The sequence below is a fragment of the Leptopilina boulardi genome, unplaced genomic scaffold (genome assembly GCF_019393585.1).
Source record: "Leptopilina boulardi isolate dan_hultmark-lab unplaced genomic scaffold, ZJU_Lbou_2.1 LbouV2_213, whole genome shotgun sequence".
NCBI classification, from domain to species: Eukaryota; Metazoa; Arthropoda; class Insecta; order Hymenoptera; family Figitidae; genus Leptopilina; species Leptopilina boulardi.
The window spans coordinates 4664844-4680359 of record NW_026137767.1 but is presented as its reverse complement, the minus strand read 5'-3'; positions in this window follow the sequence as shown (position 1 = coordinate 4680359).

Sequence of the window (15516 nt, the reverse complement as noted above, 5' to 3'; positions counted from 1 at the left end):
TACTCACAAAATTATTGTTGTCCCATTTTTATATTTACATAGCTCATGGGAAAAAACCTCAGCTTTCCAATGAAAATAAAAAAAAAAAAAAAAAAAATACCCGAAGGGGTGAAAATCGAAAAATAAGGGTTGATTTTGAAAAAAAAGGGGTTAAAATTTTTTTTTTTTAAATTTCGTATACATTTTTGAAAAGTACGTGAAAAATGCAATAAAATTCATTATAGATAAATTAAAATCCATTAACTTTTGTCATAGTTAAACGGATTTGAAAATGACAATGTTACCCTTAACGTCAAAACTTCAACCCCCTCTACTTTCTACAAATATTTTTTTAATTAGTTTATATTTTAGGGATTTATTACTATCATATAGGAGAACAATTTACCAAAGTATGAAGCCAATCCCAGAACATTGACTTTTTGGGCTGGGGCGATTGAAAAAGAATCTCTCATATAGAGCAGACAGTCCAAGTATTATAAATTACTATCGTTACTTTTTGTTCTTTTTTTTATTAACTACAAATTCGTCTGTAAATTTATTTTTTTTATAAAAATTCAAAAAGACTTGTAAGTCTTAGTAATTAATTTTCATCAACAATAAATTTTAAATTGAAAATTTTAGGTAGGTATTCTTATATAATGAATGAAACAAATTTTTGAATTCAGTACTAACAATCATTTTGTAATTATATTCTATATTAATATTAATTTCAATAATTAATTAATTGTTTATAATAATAATAAAATAATAATTTTATTGTTTACATTACAATAACAGTAAAATGATAATTTATCAATTAAATTGATTATTTGTTTTTAATGTATAATGGGATTAAAATTTTGAAAATTAACATAATTTATTTATCAAGTGAATAAAATTCAATTATTTGCCATTTCTTTATTATTTAAAAAAAATCTGTGAAAAATAATTATAATATTAATAATTAAAAAAAAAAGTAATAAACTATAATGTTCTACGTAAAAAATTTGATTTTTGAAAATCGTAATTTTTTAAATAATGTAAAAATGACTAAATAATTTACATCTACGTTAGATTTGCACTGTGAAAAAAGAATGAACCACGGTTTGAATGTGTTTTTCCTACTTCGACACTTGTTGCACTCTCTTTAGTGACTTCAACTTTGTATATACTATATACACCTAGATACGTTGCATATATATTCTCAACATTACCCTCAAGTAAAACGAAAAGAGACAATTCTACAGTTACGAACATTTTTCACTTCAATTTTTTTTTACTTTTTTTGAAACCTTTTTTTTTTTTTGTTTTAAGCGTTGATAGCGTAAATCGTCTAGTTTGTGTATAGAATAACTACAGCACATCCGGAATTTTAAAACGTATCACCAAAAATTCTTTTAAAAATGCCACAACGCTCATTTCCTTTTTTTTTTTAATTCTGTGAATACAAAACTCACAAAAAATTGGATTCTTCTTTAGTCGAATTTTTTTTAAGGTAAAATTTAGATTTTTAAAATAATTTTTAAAAATCGAAAATTTTTTATTTATCAATTTTTCTTATTAACATAATTCTTTTTTTTTGGTGGAAAAATTTTAATGTTCAAAAAGAATAATATTTTTATTTAACAGAATTTTTAATTAAAAAAAAATTTTATTACATTCATAGTGTTATACAAAAAAATGTGTACACTTTTTCCAAACATAAATTTATAAAATTATTTCAAATTAATTTTTCATCATTAATGAAAACTAATATTTTAATTGTAATAAAAAAAAACACTGTAACTAATTTTTAATGAGACCATAACTTTTAATGAAAAAGGATTTTCGTTTGTTCATTATCGAGTGACGTAATAACATTTTAACGACTTTGTCCTGACCTCTTTTCTTCTGAATTCCATTTTTCAAGCCGACTTTATGTCAATAAAATAAAATCAATAAAAATGCAATTTCAACAATTATTGATAGTAATGCGTGAAAATTAAAATTGTTACGTGCAATACTAAAAACTTTCTTCCTATCAAATATTATTGTTATTATTATTATTACTATTACCACTTATTATTAATAGATATTATTGTTATTATATTATTATTTTATTTTTTTTATTGTTGTTTTTATTATTTTGTCAAGATTCTCTACCTATGTAGTGAAGTACATTTGCTTTGGCATTATATGTATGTTTAATGAAGTGCAAAAAGTATCGAAGATAAATGAATATATAATAAAATCTTTTCGAAGAATTTTAATAAAAACAGAATTTTTTTCAATCATAATTCAAAGAGTGTGTGTGTGTCTGTGTGTGCTGCTCAAAGGGCTTAGCGGATAAAGCATTCAATATATCTGTCTCTGTTCATAAAAATCTGAAATTAATGTCACAAGTCGACATGAATGTGTCAAAAAAAAAAAAATTTTATCAAGTATTATTTGAAAAAAATGCATTTTTTTCAGATTTATATGGAGTAAGAATGAAAAATTTAGAAATTAATTTTTCTCATTTAAAAATTTCCATTTTTGAACTATCTAATCAATTTTAATGAAATTTACTTAAATAATTACAGTAATTAAAATTTTTAAAAAAATTCAACTTTCAAAAAGCCAGAAAAATTTTTTTTAACTTAAAAAATAATTTTCCGCTCTTTTTAATGACAATTTGTATGACATTATAATTTGAGATTTTTATAAGCGCAAGCTTATTTTCCATATATATATATATATATATAGGTATACGTATTCAGCTACACGGAGAGAAATTTATGCTACTGGGTAACATAATGATGTTAAGGGCAACCATATTTAGTGCTAAATATACAGACAGCGATATAGATTGTAGTATTTACTATCAGATGATTATAGAAATTTGATTGTACAATTTACAATCTTTGATGTTAAAAATTTTATACGATCTCTTTACGTTCTCGAGTGGCAAATATACACGAACCTAACCTCGCTTTTTTTGTAAACTTAAATAATTTCATTTTATTTTAATAAGACATTTCGATAAGAATTTAAACTTTAAACTTTTTACATAAAAAAGAGTATGTCTATTTTTTCACTCCGTCTATAAAAAGGACTTGCTTAAACATAAATATATTTATCAAACGGTATATTTTTTTCACAGAGTCAATTGAATTTGTATTATTTTACTAATTTTTAAGTTTAAAAAAAGTAAGAAAAAATATGAAAAAGTTTTTTTCCAAAAAAAAATTTCAATAAACACATGTATATTTATACAAACGAAAAAAAACTTACTTGATTTTTGTAATCTTGAAATTTTTTAAAAAATTTTAAGCGAGGTTCTGGTTTTGGTATAATGAGTGATATTGTATCATTGTCCAGTAAGTAAAACGATTCTTCATCAATTTCACCGTCTAAACAACGCAAAATTGTTTTGAGGTTATAAACACGTTCACACTTCAGTCTTCGCTAATTCAATCAAAATAATAAACCTACCTCCAAAAGATGGAATCAAAGATTCCATATTCCACGACATTAATAAATTTTTAACAAACTCTTCAATTTTTTTATTCGCAACTTTTTTCACTATATATAAACACGTGCGTGAAAACACAAGGACCGCAATTAAATAGGCGAAGTATACACCACAATCAGCGCATGCGCTCACATTTAATTTTTACAATATTTGATAGTAGTGACTACAATCCAAAAGCTAACATATTTTACGTCTTTGGGTAACATCTTGGATAGTAAAATGTTGATAGTAGATTCTTGTCAGTAACACAATGATAGTACCTTGTACAATCTTTCTTTTTACTATCAAATTCTTACTATCCATTTCTCTCAGTGTAGGTCCTTTAAATTTATGAACCAAATGGATAAATCATATTTCAATTAGCTTAATGCGCAAAAGTAATGAATGATAAATTATTCAGCAACGTCTACTTCGAATCGTTCGATTTTTGCTCCAGACATATTTCAAAAATGGAATATTAAACTAAACTGAAAAAGTTTTCATATGGACGTTCCTTATTTGAAAATCATTTAAATATTTATGATTTGCCCTTTTTTTTAATAATACAGACTTGTTCTTTTGAATAAGGAGAAAAAAAAAATTTGGATTTAAACAAAAAAAAAAAATAATATTATATATATCGACGGCATTTAAAAACTTTAAAATTAATACACAAAAGTTTTAATTCCCTTTGAAAATGTTTTGTCCTCATAATCCTGTATGCTTATCTAAAGTTTCAAAACTCGTCTGTAACTCATCTATATAGTTTTCATGTCAAAGAAAATATACACTTTAAATTCCTCAAGTTACAAAAACTGTAAACACGATGAGCCAATAAGTTACGTTTACTGCGGACATCTAAGGATTTTTTTTTATTTTGTCATGATTCTCTACCTATGTAGTGAATTACATTTGCTTTGGCATTATATGTATGTTTAATGAAGTGCAAAAAGTATCGAAGAAAAATGAATATATAATAAAATCTTTTCGAAGAATTATTATTATTATTATTATTATTATTATTATTTATGATTAAGTTAAAAGAAAAATTTTGCATGACGATTTCTTTACATGCAATTACTTTGTATCAACAAATTAATTATTGAAATTTATAATAATTAAATAATTATTAAATAATAATAATAATAATAATAATAAAATTATTTATTAAAAACACGACACAAGAACGAAAATAGAAAAAGGTAGACGCACGTCTTTGACAGATGTAATCGACGCGACGTGGGATTTTTAGTTAAGAAAAAAAGAGGGGATTTGACTATATTAAACACACGGACGATCACGAAAGACCCAAATTGCCCCCATTGCGAATTTTTCCCACCGAGATGCGCGTCGCCTACTCGAAACCAGTGTACTTCCGCGCAGAGACTATGTTTCCCCCGCCAAACACCGTCCAAGATTAAAACAAGCCTCTCTGGCAACTGAAAGCACATTCGGTTCAATGCCTCCATGCGAGACAGTCATGAGCGTTCCATATATACGACTTTTTCCGACTATTTTCAAAAATCCGACTTTCATCGACTTATTTTAATAAAATGCGACTTTTTTTTTACATTTGAAAAAAATGTAAATAAAATACACTTTTTTTAGTATAAAATGTAGATCTTCTTCATATCTTCTTCAATTCAACTATTTAACAAATTTTGAACTAAAATGATTCTTCACTAAATTAATTATTTTTAATAATTTTAATGAAATACATCACAAATTCAATTATATCAAAATTATTTTTCAATTAAAATTTTTATGAAATTTAACAATTGTTTATAATTTTAAAAAAATATCACAATAAAATTGAATTATTTTTTTAAAATTTCAATTCAAAATAAACTAAAATTCAATTATTACCCGAAATTTTAATTCAAAATCAATTAAAATTCAATAATTATCCAAAATTTTCAATCAAAAATGAATGATTAAATTATTACCCAAAATTTCAATTAAAATTCAATTATTTCCCAAAATTTTCAATTCAAAATTAATTGAAATTCAATTATTTTCCAAATTTAAAATCAAATAAAACTTAATTGTTCTCAAAAATTTGAATTCAAAATTAATTGAATTTCAATAATTTGAATTTAAAACCATCTAAAATTTAATTATTTCTAAAATTTTCCATCGAAAATTTTTTTTTTTTGAAATTTAATAATTTCAATTATAACTCTAAGGAAATTCAATTATTTTTAACTATTTTAATAATATTCTTTGAAAATTCAACTATCTGAAACCATTTTTCAATTAAAAATGATTTTCAAATTATTGTATTTTGTCCGCATTTTCTAATAAATTTTCAGTTGAAATCATCTAAAATTTTAATTAAAAATCACTTAAAGTTTCAATTAATTTCAAAAATCTCAATTTTAAATCTTTGAAAATTCAATTAATTTTAAAAAATGTTTTCCAAAAATTGTTTGATAAATTATTTTTAGTTCTGTAAAATTTAATAATTCTTTGAAAATTAACAATATCTTTTGAAATTTAATTATTTCTAAAAATTTCAACTTTAACCCATCGAAAAGGATTATTAAAAAAAAAATTTTTATTTAAAAATCTGTAAAATATTTTTGTTAAAATAAAAAACAAATCCACTTTTTTTTGGAATATAAATCGACTAAAACGACTTTTTGTGTCTTTTAAGTTGATTCGAGGCCTGTGTTTTTATAATTAATATTTAATAGGTATTTGTTGGCCCCTGGTACCTTAAAAATTAATTTTTAAAAATAAATTTTTTTCAAATTACTATCTTGTACGACATTTTCTGGCGCATCTTTTTTCTCATCATAAATTTTTTGTATTTGTATACAATTTTTGAATCAATATACAACTTTAAAAAAAATTTCGTTGGTAAACGTTGCACGGAGAGAAATTTATGCTACTGGGTAACATAATGATGTTAAGGGCAACCATATTTAGTGCTAAATATACAGACAGCGATATAGATTGTAGTATTTACTATCAGATGATTATAGAAATTTGATTGTACAATTTACAATCTTTGATGTTAAAAATTTTATACGATCTCTTTACGTTCTCGAGTGGCAAATATACACGAACCTAACCTCGCTTTTTTTGTAAACTTAAATAATTTCATTTTATTTTAATAAGACATTTCGATAAGAATTTAAACTTTAAACTTTTTACATAAAAAAGAGTATGTCTATTTTTTCACTCCGTCTATAAAAAGGACTTGCTTAAACATAAATATATTTATCAAACGGTATATTTTTTTCACAGAGTCAATTGAATTTGTATTATTTTACTAATTTTTAAGTTTAAAAAAAGTAAGAAAAAATATGAAAAAGTTTTTTTCCAAAAAAAAATTTCAATAAACACATGTATATTTATACAAACGAAAAAAAACTTACTTGATTTTTGTAATCTTGAAATTTTTTAAAAAATTTTAAGCGAGGTTCTGGTTTTGGTATAATGAGTGATATTGTATCATTGTCCAGTAAGTAAAACGATTCTTCATCAATTTCACCGTCTAAACAACGCAAAATTGTTTTGAGGTTATAAACACGTTCACACTTCAGTCTTCGCTAATTCAATCAAAATAATAAACCTACCTCCAAAAGATGGAATCAAAGATTCCATATTCCACGACATTAATAAATTTTTAACAAACTCTTCAATTTTTTTATTCGCAACTTTTTTCACTATATATAAACACGTGCGTGAAAACACAAGGACCGCAATTAAATAGGCGAAGTATACACCACAATCAGCGCATGCGCTCACATTTAATTTTTACAATATTTGATAGTAGTGACTACAATCCAAAAGCTAACATATTTTACGTCTTTGGGTAACATCTTGGATAGTAAAATGTTGATAGTAGATTCTTGTCAGTAACACAATGATAGTACCTTGTACAATCTTTCTTTTTACTATCAAATTCTTACTATCCATTTCTCTCAGTGTGTGTACTTCAGCTTCGTGAATTGAATTTTCGAATTTGGAATTTTAAAGAAACTTATTCCGAAATTTGGAAACACAATTATACAACTTTGGCGAAAATGAGAAAAAGAATTGTCAAAATTTGACACGTCATAAGATTACTATTCAAAAAAACACGTGAAATCAGAAAAGGCCAACTTCAAGTTAGGACAGAAGGACAGACCAAGCATTTTATTATTATATAATTAGAAAATTTTTTTGACAATTTATTTCAATTGAAATTTTAATTTTTCGACTGCATTTTAGTTTATTGAATTTTATATATATATATATAGTGTTTGCAGTTTTTGTCTTGAAAAGAAACATTATTGATATACGTGAGTGCATACATAAGATCGCAAAAAACTTACAGGAAGATATAAAATTTGTCAATTCCACTTTTAGTATACTTGAAAGAGGGCATAAAAGTTAATGCATGAGAGAAAGATAATGGCATGTACCATATATATACGTATAGCTAACGTGGCTTGTCGTTATTCGTGGTATGTGAGATCATGGTTATCGTGGCATTCATCCATGCTCTATGAACCATTTATACTATCATAATTTCATGTCATAGTCAAATCTTTAAAACAAATCGTGTTTCTTTTTTAAATTCATTTCTTGTGTTAATTTGATTAGAATCTTAATAAAAAAAAATATTTTTAAACATTAATTTTTTTTTTAATTTATATAAACGATTTTTGTTTATATGATGATTTAAGAAATAATTAGCAGACTTAATCAACCGGATCATTTAAAATTTGAAAATTTAATTTTTAAGGTAAAATAATTTTTTTATTATATCGCAAATAAAAATTATTTTCTTTATTTATATAAATATAAATTTGGACTTTTCTTCGGGGTGCATATAAAATTTTTTTAAATATTCAAATATATATATATACAGGATGATTTTTATGTTCCGGAGCCCCTAAAAATTTTTGTTTAATTCCATTATTTTTGTTTAAAAATCGGAAAAAAATGAGAAGAAAAAAAAAATTTTTTAGGAGGTCCGAAACATAAAAATCACCCTGTATATTGGGCGTCAAGTATAAAGACCAACACGATAATAGTATTACAGTAGCATTAAAGAGCTAGTGCACGATGAGGTGTTAATAAATTTACCGATGTGGTGATGCACTAATATCTTCAATCACGTGTAACTTATCGATTTCCTCTGCCACATTACCTTTACGTAAATTCTCCTTTCATATCCAATTTGTTCATAGCTAAAATTTCAATATCTTATCACCAGATAAAATATTCGATTAATTCCAGGTGAAATAAAAAAAAATGGGTCAAACAGAATAAATGTTTCTTTTTTTCAAAAAAAAAATAAATATATAAAATTTCCATATACCTAATTTAAATAAATCCTTATTCATAATATATATATATATAGTTATTTGCAAAATATAAATTATTCGATTTTTTTACGTTCTCATCTTTTTTTTGGGCGAAACTACAAAGTAATTTTAATTTCAAATGAAAATTCACCTCTACCGGTATAATTTATTAAATTTAAAAAAGCTTTTTAGGTATTAGTGAAATAAAATTTTACTCTAATTACAAGTCTTCATTGGTCTCTTTCATGCTCACTTTACAACAGTTTGCAAAAGTTGTCGACGTTTTAAAGTCGCACTACTGATAAAATTACTTTCGGTACAGAAGGTTGAAAACTTTTACAATTAGTCAGTTTTAAATTCATGTGCTTGCTTCTTACAAATTTAAAGGTACTTGATTTCAAGTGTAGATAAAATATTCCTAATTTTATAGACGTGAAATCTTTTCGTTCGTACAAAAAAAAAAAGAAATTTATTTCGTTCAAATAATTGGTTAATTGACTATAATATCAAATTAATTTTTTTTTGTGTGAAATAATTATTATTTGTGTCAATTAAATGGACATTTGTTTCTAAATACAGAAATTATTGGTTCAAATATAGTTTATTTTATTCAAATAAAAAAATTTTTGATTCAAGTAAACATTTATTTGAATAATAGTATAAAGTAATCGATTATTTAAATAAAATAATTATTTTATTGTTTTCTTTTATTTGAATCCAAAAAATAATTATTTCCCATTATAGAAACTTGAAGAAAAAATATTCGAAATTTAAAAATAGTTTACTGAAATTAGTTAATTTTTTTTTTATTTCCACCAAAATTATTTTTTCATATTTATTGATTTTTTTTTAAGGAAGGCCAATTTAATACCATCGCAAAAATAAATTATTGATAAAAGTTTTAAAAAGTGATATATATTTTGAATTTTCTATATTATATTTTATAAAATATGAAAATTTTTCTGCGAAGTAAATATCATGAGAAATATGTGTCTGTCAAAGTGGAGATTTCGAGGATCATAAAATAGTATACGTATATGTATATATATATATATGAGCGGATACGATCTTGAAATTCCGATTTCCGTTGAAACTGTATAGTTGGATTTGTAACAGGTATGTGCTTAAGTACGTAAGTGTGCACACACTCTAATGCACACTATAGAGAAATGATGATCACTCTTGGTGAAAATTCCCTTCTACTAAGAACTTGAATGCAATTCCCGAAATTCTCGAGATTCTTTCATGAACTTTACGTCGACAAATCGAGTCATCAAACATATTTTATACATTGTCTTTGATTTCATGAATATAAATAAGATATCAATTTTCTTTTTGGTTTTAAAAATAAGATTTTTTTTACTTTATATTATAAATATACTGAATATAAAATATTTTCATGAAATACTTTTTAAAGAAATAGATATGAAAAATAGAATTTTCCAAATGAAATTAATATTTTTCTAAATTAAAAATGTTCAACGAATGTTAGAGAAAAATGTATTATTGTATAAAAATAATTTAATATTTACAAATTTATTTTACCGTTAAATAAATATCAATAATTTCGCAGAAGTAAGTCACAAAAATTTGACAAAATTATTCAATAAAACTATCGACAATGATCTACTGCGCAGTTGTAAATACTATAAAGATTGAATTGCACAAATGCAAATATAAAAAATTTGTCAGACTCAATATTTTTAGTGCAGTGATTTAGTACGCAGTTCTAAATACCATTAAGATCTACTGCGCAGCTGTGAACGCAATGAAGATCTATTGCGCACATACAATTTTCAGAACTGCACAAAATTAATGTTTGTAGTAGAGATCAGTGTGACAACAGATCTACTGCGCAGTTCTAAATACTATTAGGATCTATTGCGCAGCTGTCTATACCATGAAGATCTATTGCGCATATACAAATTTTTAGAATGATCTACTCCACAAACTTAGTGTTTGTAGTAAAGATCTTTGTGACAACAGATCTACTGTACAGTGATCCAAGCAGTTCTAAATACTATTAGGATCTGTTGCGCAGCTGTCCATACAATAAAGATCTATTGCGCATTTACCTAATTTTTAGAACAAACAATTACGCAAACTTACTCTTTGTGGTACAATGATCGCAAGTGTAATTATTAAAATGATCTACTGCGCAGAGTCAATTACAAAGATCTAATGTAAAAGTAGAGTAAGCGATAGTAAAAAAAAAAAATTAGCAGTATTTTAGTATTAGTAATTAGTATATAAATTAATTTAATAGTTACTATCGGTTTTTCTACTTTAGTTATTAATTAAATACCATTAGGATCTACTGCGCAGCTGTAAACGCTATGAAGATCTATTGCGCAAAAAAAAAATTTTCAAAAGATCTACTGCACTGAATTTAGTTTTTATGTTACAAAGATCTATCGCGCAGACTCAATTATCATCTAATGGACATATTTAAATGTCAATCATGATCTACTGCGCAGTCGTAAATTCTACTAACCAATAAAATATGTATTGCTCACGTACGCTACTTTGTAAAATAAATTTCAAAAAAAGACCTAATGCATAAATTAAATTTTACCATCAAGATCTACTGCGCAGACCGAAATACGACAAATATTTATGAAAAGAAATGAAAAATAATTTTTTCTAATATTATTTTTTTTTTATTTATTCAATATTTAATTTTTTTAGTATTTAAAATTTTTTAATTTAATTGTTTCTAATTTAAACTATTTAAAAAAATATTCTGAAAAAAGGGATATCGATTCGAAGGAAGACGATAAAGTTAATGGATGTTATAATAAATTATTATTAATATTGATAAATATATGACTGTGACTGAACGTATAAGTATAAATATATATGAAGAAATTTTAAAAAACTTGAATATTGCAATATGGAATACCGACTGTTATATTATCTATAACGTGTATATTTATTGTATATATTATAATATTTAGTAATTTATGCTTTAGAAAAAAAAAAAATATATATATCTGTGTATAAATGTTAAAAAAAATCGATCGAATGTTTATTACTATATTCAATGGATAAAACTATCAATTTTTATCAAAAATTGTTCATAAATTTTAGTGTCAATAATATTATTTTTCTCCCCAAGAAAGTATAATATATAATTTTGATCAGTGAAACAAAAACGACCAATTTCATGGAAAAAGGATTTAATTTCAATTATTAAAAAACAAAAATATATTAATTTCTACCTATATTGTTAATATTTTTAAATATAATTATGATAATTTATATAATATTAATGTTATTAATGTATTAATATATTAATTTTTCAATAAATTAAAATTCTAATGAATATAAAATTTATTCTTTAAACTATTAAAAAAGAGACTGATTTTAATTATTTTTTTCAAAACATTTTATTTTTAAATTTAATTATTTTTAAAAAAATTTACAAACTTTTAGAGAGAAAAAAATTCATTTTGAAAATAAACTTTTAACGGTATAAATGTTTTATTGCCAAGTTGTAAAATTATTTAAACCATAATGTTATTTGTTTGTGGTTAAATATAACAAAAAAAAAAAAAAACAGTGTGTATAGATGGAATAAAACTCTCATATATATATACGTCGAGAATTTGTTTCATTTTATTACATTTTTTACTTATTAAAATTTAACTTCAAATTGAAAATAAATCACAATTATAAAATAAAACTAGATAAATTTTTTTTGTTTTACACGCGTGTATTTTTAATTCATAATAATATGTAATCTAATATTTTTTAATCATATATTAGTTTATTTTATATTTAGATGGACAATGGAATATATTTTTTTCCTGGATACTTTGTACAAATATAGTTAGTAACGTTTAAAATTTTTTAAGTTACATTACTGTATCTTCATTTTATTCGATACCAGACTTTTACTGCAAACAAGAGTAAGAAATAAAATGAAAGCTTGATTCATTTTGTCTCTGACATCCAATAACAATAAATTTTATACTTTTATTTAAACTTTCATGTTAAAAATAACATCAAGAAAACGAAGCTTTTGCTGTCACTTAGAACGTTCCATTTAAAAATGTTCAACTTTATTTTATTGAAAAGACAATAAAATAATGATTTTCTTTAAAAATTGATTAAAGTAGATGACTTTTTATTGTACTAGGTCAAACGATTTTGAAAAAGAATAATTTAATTTTTTTAGACAACTTTACAGTAAAAATCACCATTTTTGTTTAGATTTTTTTTTAATCTATTGTTATTTGCAGCCAATAAGGTACGTATTTATAATAATTTTTATTTAAATAATAAAAATAAATAATAAAATAAAATAAAAAAATTAAATAAAAAAATAAAATAAAAAGAAATAACTTAAATAATAAATCCAATATGAGGATAGTTTTTAAAATAATTCGTGATTTAAAAAAAGTTTCTATTTTTTTTTTTTTATTTTTTACTCTTTTCTTTACTGATTTACAGGAAACATAGATATGTTCACAGGGTGTCGATTATGTAATTTGATTTAATTCTGACATCAAATTCAAATTTATTTTGACATCAATGTCAAATTTAATTCGAGAAATTCATTTTTTGATTTGATTTTGACGTCAAATTCAAATTTATTTCGACGTCAAAGCCAATTTTAATTCGAGACATTCATTTGTTTATTTAATTTTGACATCAAATTCAAATTTATTGTTTGATTTGACTTTGACGTCAAAATTAAAAATGAACAAATGAATATCTGGAATTAAAATTGACTTTGACGTCAGAATCAAATCAAATTACATAATCGAAATCCAGTGAGTATATGAAAAAGTCAGAAAATTTTTTTAGTTTTAAAATTTCATTAAATCTCATTTCAAATATTGCATTTCGAATTTTTTAACAAGAAAAAATGTAAATTATAAAATAGTAATGAAACTTTTCTAGAATTTTTTTTAATATTAAAAGCTATAAATATTTACCATTTCTGGACATTCTTGAATATATATTTTTAAAAAGAGAAAAAGAATTAAAAAAAATTAAATTAAATTTATAATTATAGTAAATGATATTTTACTTCTTTTAAATAATAAAAAAAAATTTAAGAACTCGTTTTGTTAAGTTAAAAAATAAAATTCTACTGTATGCAAAAAATTAATTTTTTTTTGCACACCTCATATGAGAAAAACAATAGGAAAAAAAAAATAACTGAAAGATTTGCAGTAAATTTTTATTTGAATATTGTCAGTATGGGAGCTTTTGAAAAGAGTGTATAGATTATAGGACGTTGTATTCCGTCAACCATAGATAACGTTTCATACATAGCTAAAACGTGAAATCTCTGAAACGCATCACATGTTGACAGCATTGAAACGAGTGCCAATCTCGTGTCACTGCACCTTGAATACAAATTATACTTAAAACCAAACCGCGATAATCATTCGGCGTTGTTAATAGGAAATTCTTTGCGCTTCATGTGATTTCAAACTGGAAATGATAAAATTTAGAATACTTTTTTTTTATTTTATTCGAATATATAGGTAAGTGAAAAAAAATACTAGCCTTTTTCCTCAAATGAATGAAAATTTCGGAAAATTATTTTTTTTTAAATTAAAAACGAAAAAAAACAAGATGGGGTCCCTTTTTATAAAAGAAGTTTATGTTCATTTCATGAACATTTTGCTTCCTCATTGCGCAAAGCAAAAGATTTGCTTCCTCTTGGAGGAAGCAATAAATTAATAATTTATATACATATTATATTTAAAATATGATAAATGATTCTTTTGACGTAAGGAATAAGATTATTATATGTATTGTCTTTATTTTAGCTTCGAAACAATTTTTTTATTAAAATTGATTTTTTGAAAAAAAGTAAAAAAAAATTTTTTTTTAGGGGGTACTTTCTAAAATTGTTGTGTTCATTTTGAGATATTAATGTGACAAATGTACATACCGAATTTTAGCCAAATCCGTTAAAACGTATTAACGATATCGTGTTCACAAAAACTTTTTTAACTAAAATATGAATTTTTGAATTTATTCTTTAAATTTCAATGAAATATAAACTTTATATATACCAATCGATTCGTCTTGATATGAGGAATACGATTTTACTATGTATTGCCTTTAATTTTGCTTTCAATAAATTTTTTCGATTAAAATCGATTTTTTTGAAAAAATGCCAAAAAAATTTTTTTTGTGGGTATTTTCTAAAATCATTGTGTCCATTTTGAGATATTGATGTGACAAATATACGTACCAAATTTTAGGCAAATCCGTTAAAACGTATTAAAGTTATCGTGTTCACAAAAAAATGGATCCACACACACACACATACACACACACATACATACATCCGGACAATTGATCAGGGACTTATATATGACATTTATAAATAGAAAAAAATTTGTTTGGTGCATTTCTAATAATTTCATAATTTGAAGGACTACATAGCTTCCTCCAGAGGAAGCAATAATATATATGTTTTAGCCTCCCATGGTTTTCATCTTTAAAACTTAAATGTTTTGAAAACTTGCACATATTAATATTATAAATTTAATTAATAGAATCAAACTCTGTGTATTTAAATATGACTCCAAAAACTCAATTTTCAATTATTCTGAAAATAATAATTATCTATCGAGATTCAAGAATACATTTCAAATGTTGCCGCTAATAATCTAATGTTATCCTTGGCTTTTTACTAAAGGAGATTCAAAAACAAAGATGTAAGGTAAGGAGAAAAAGAGATATGGAAAGCGAAAGTTTAAATAAAGACGTTTAAGTTGCAGGGAAGGGATA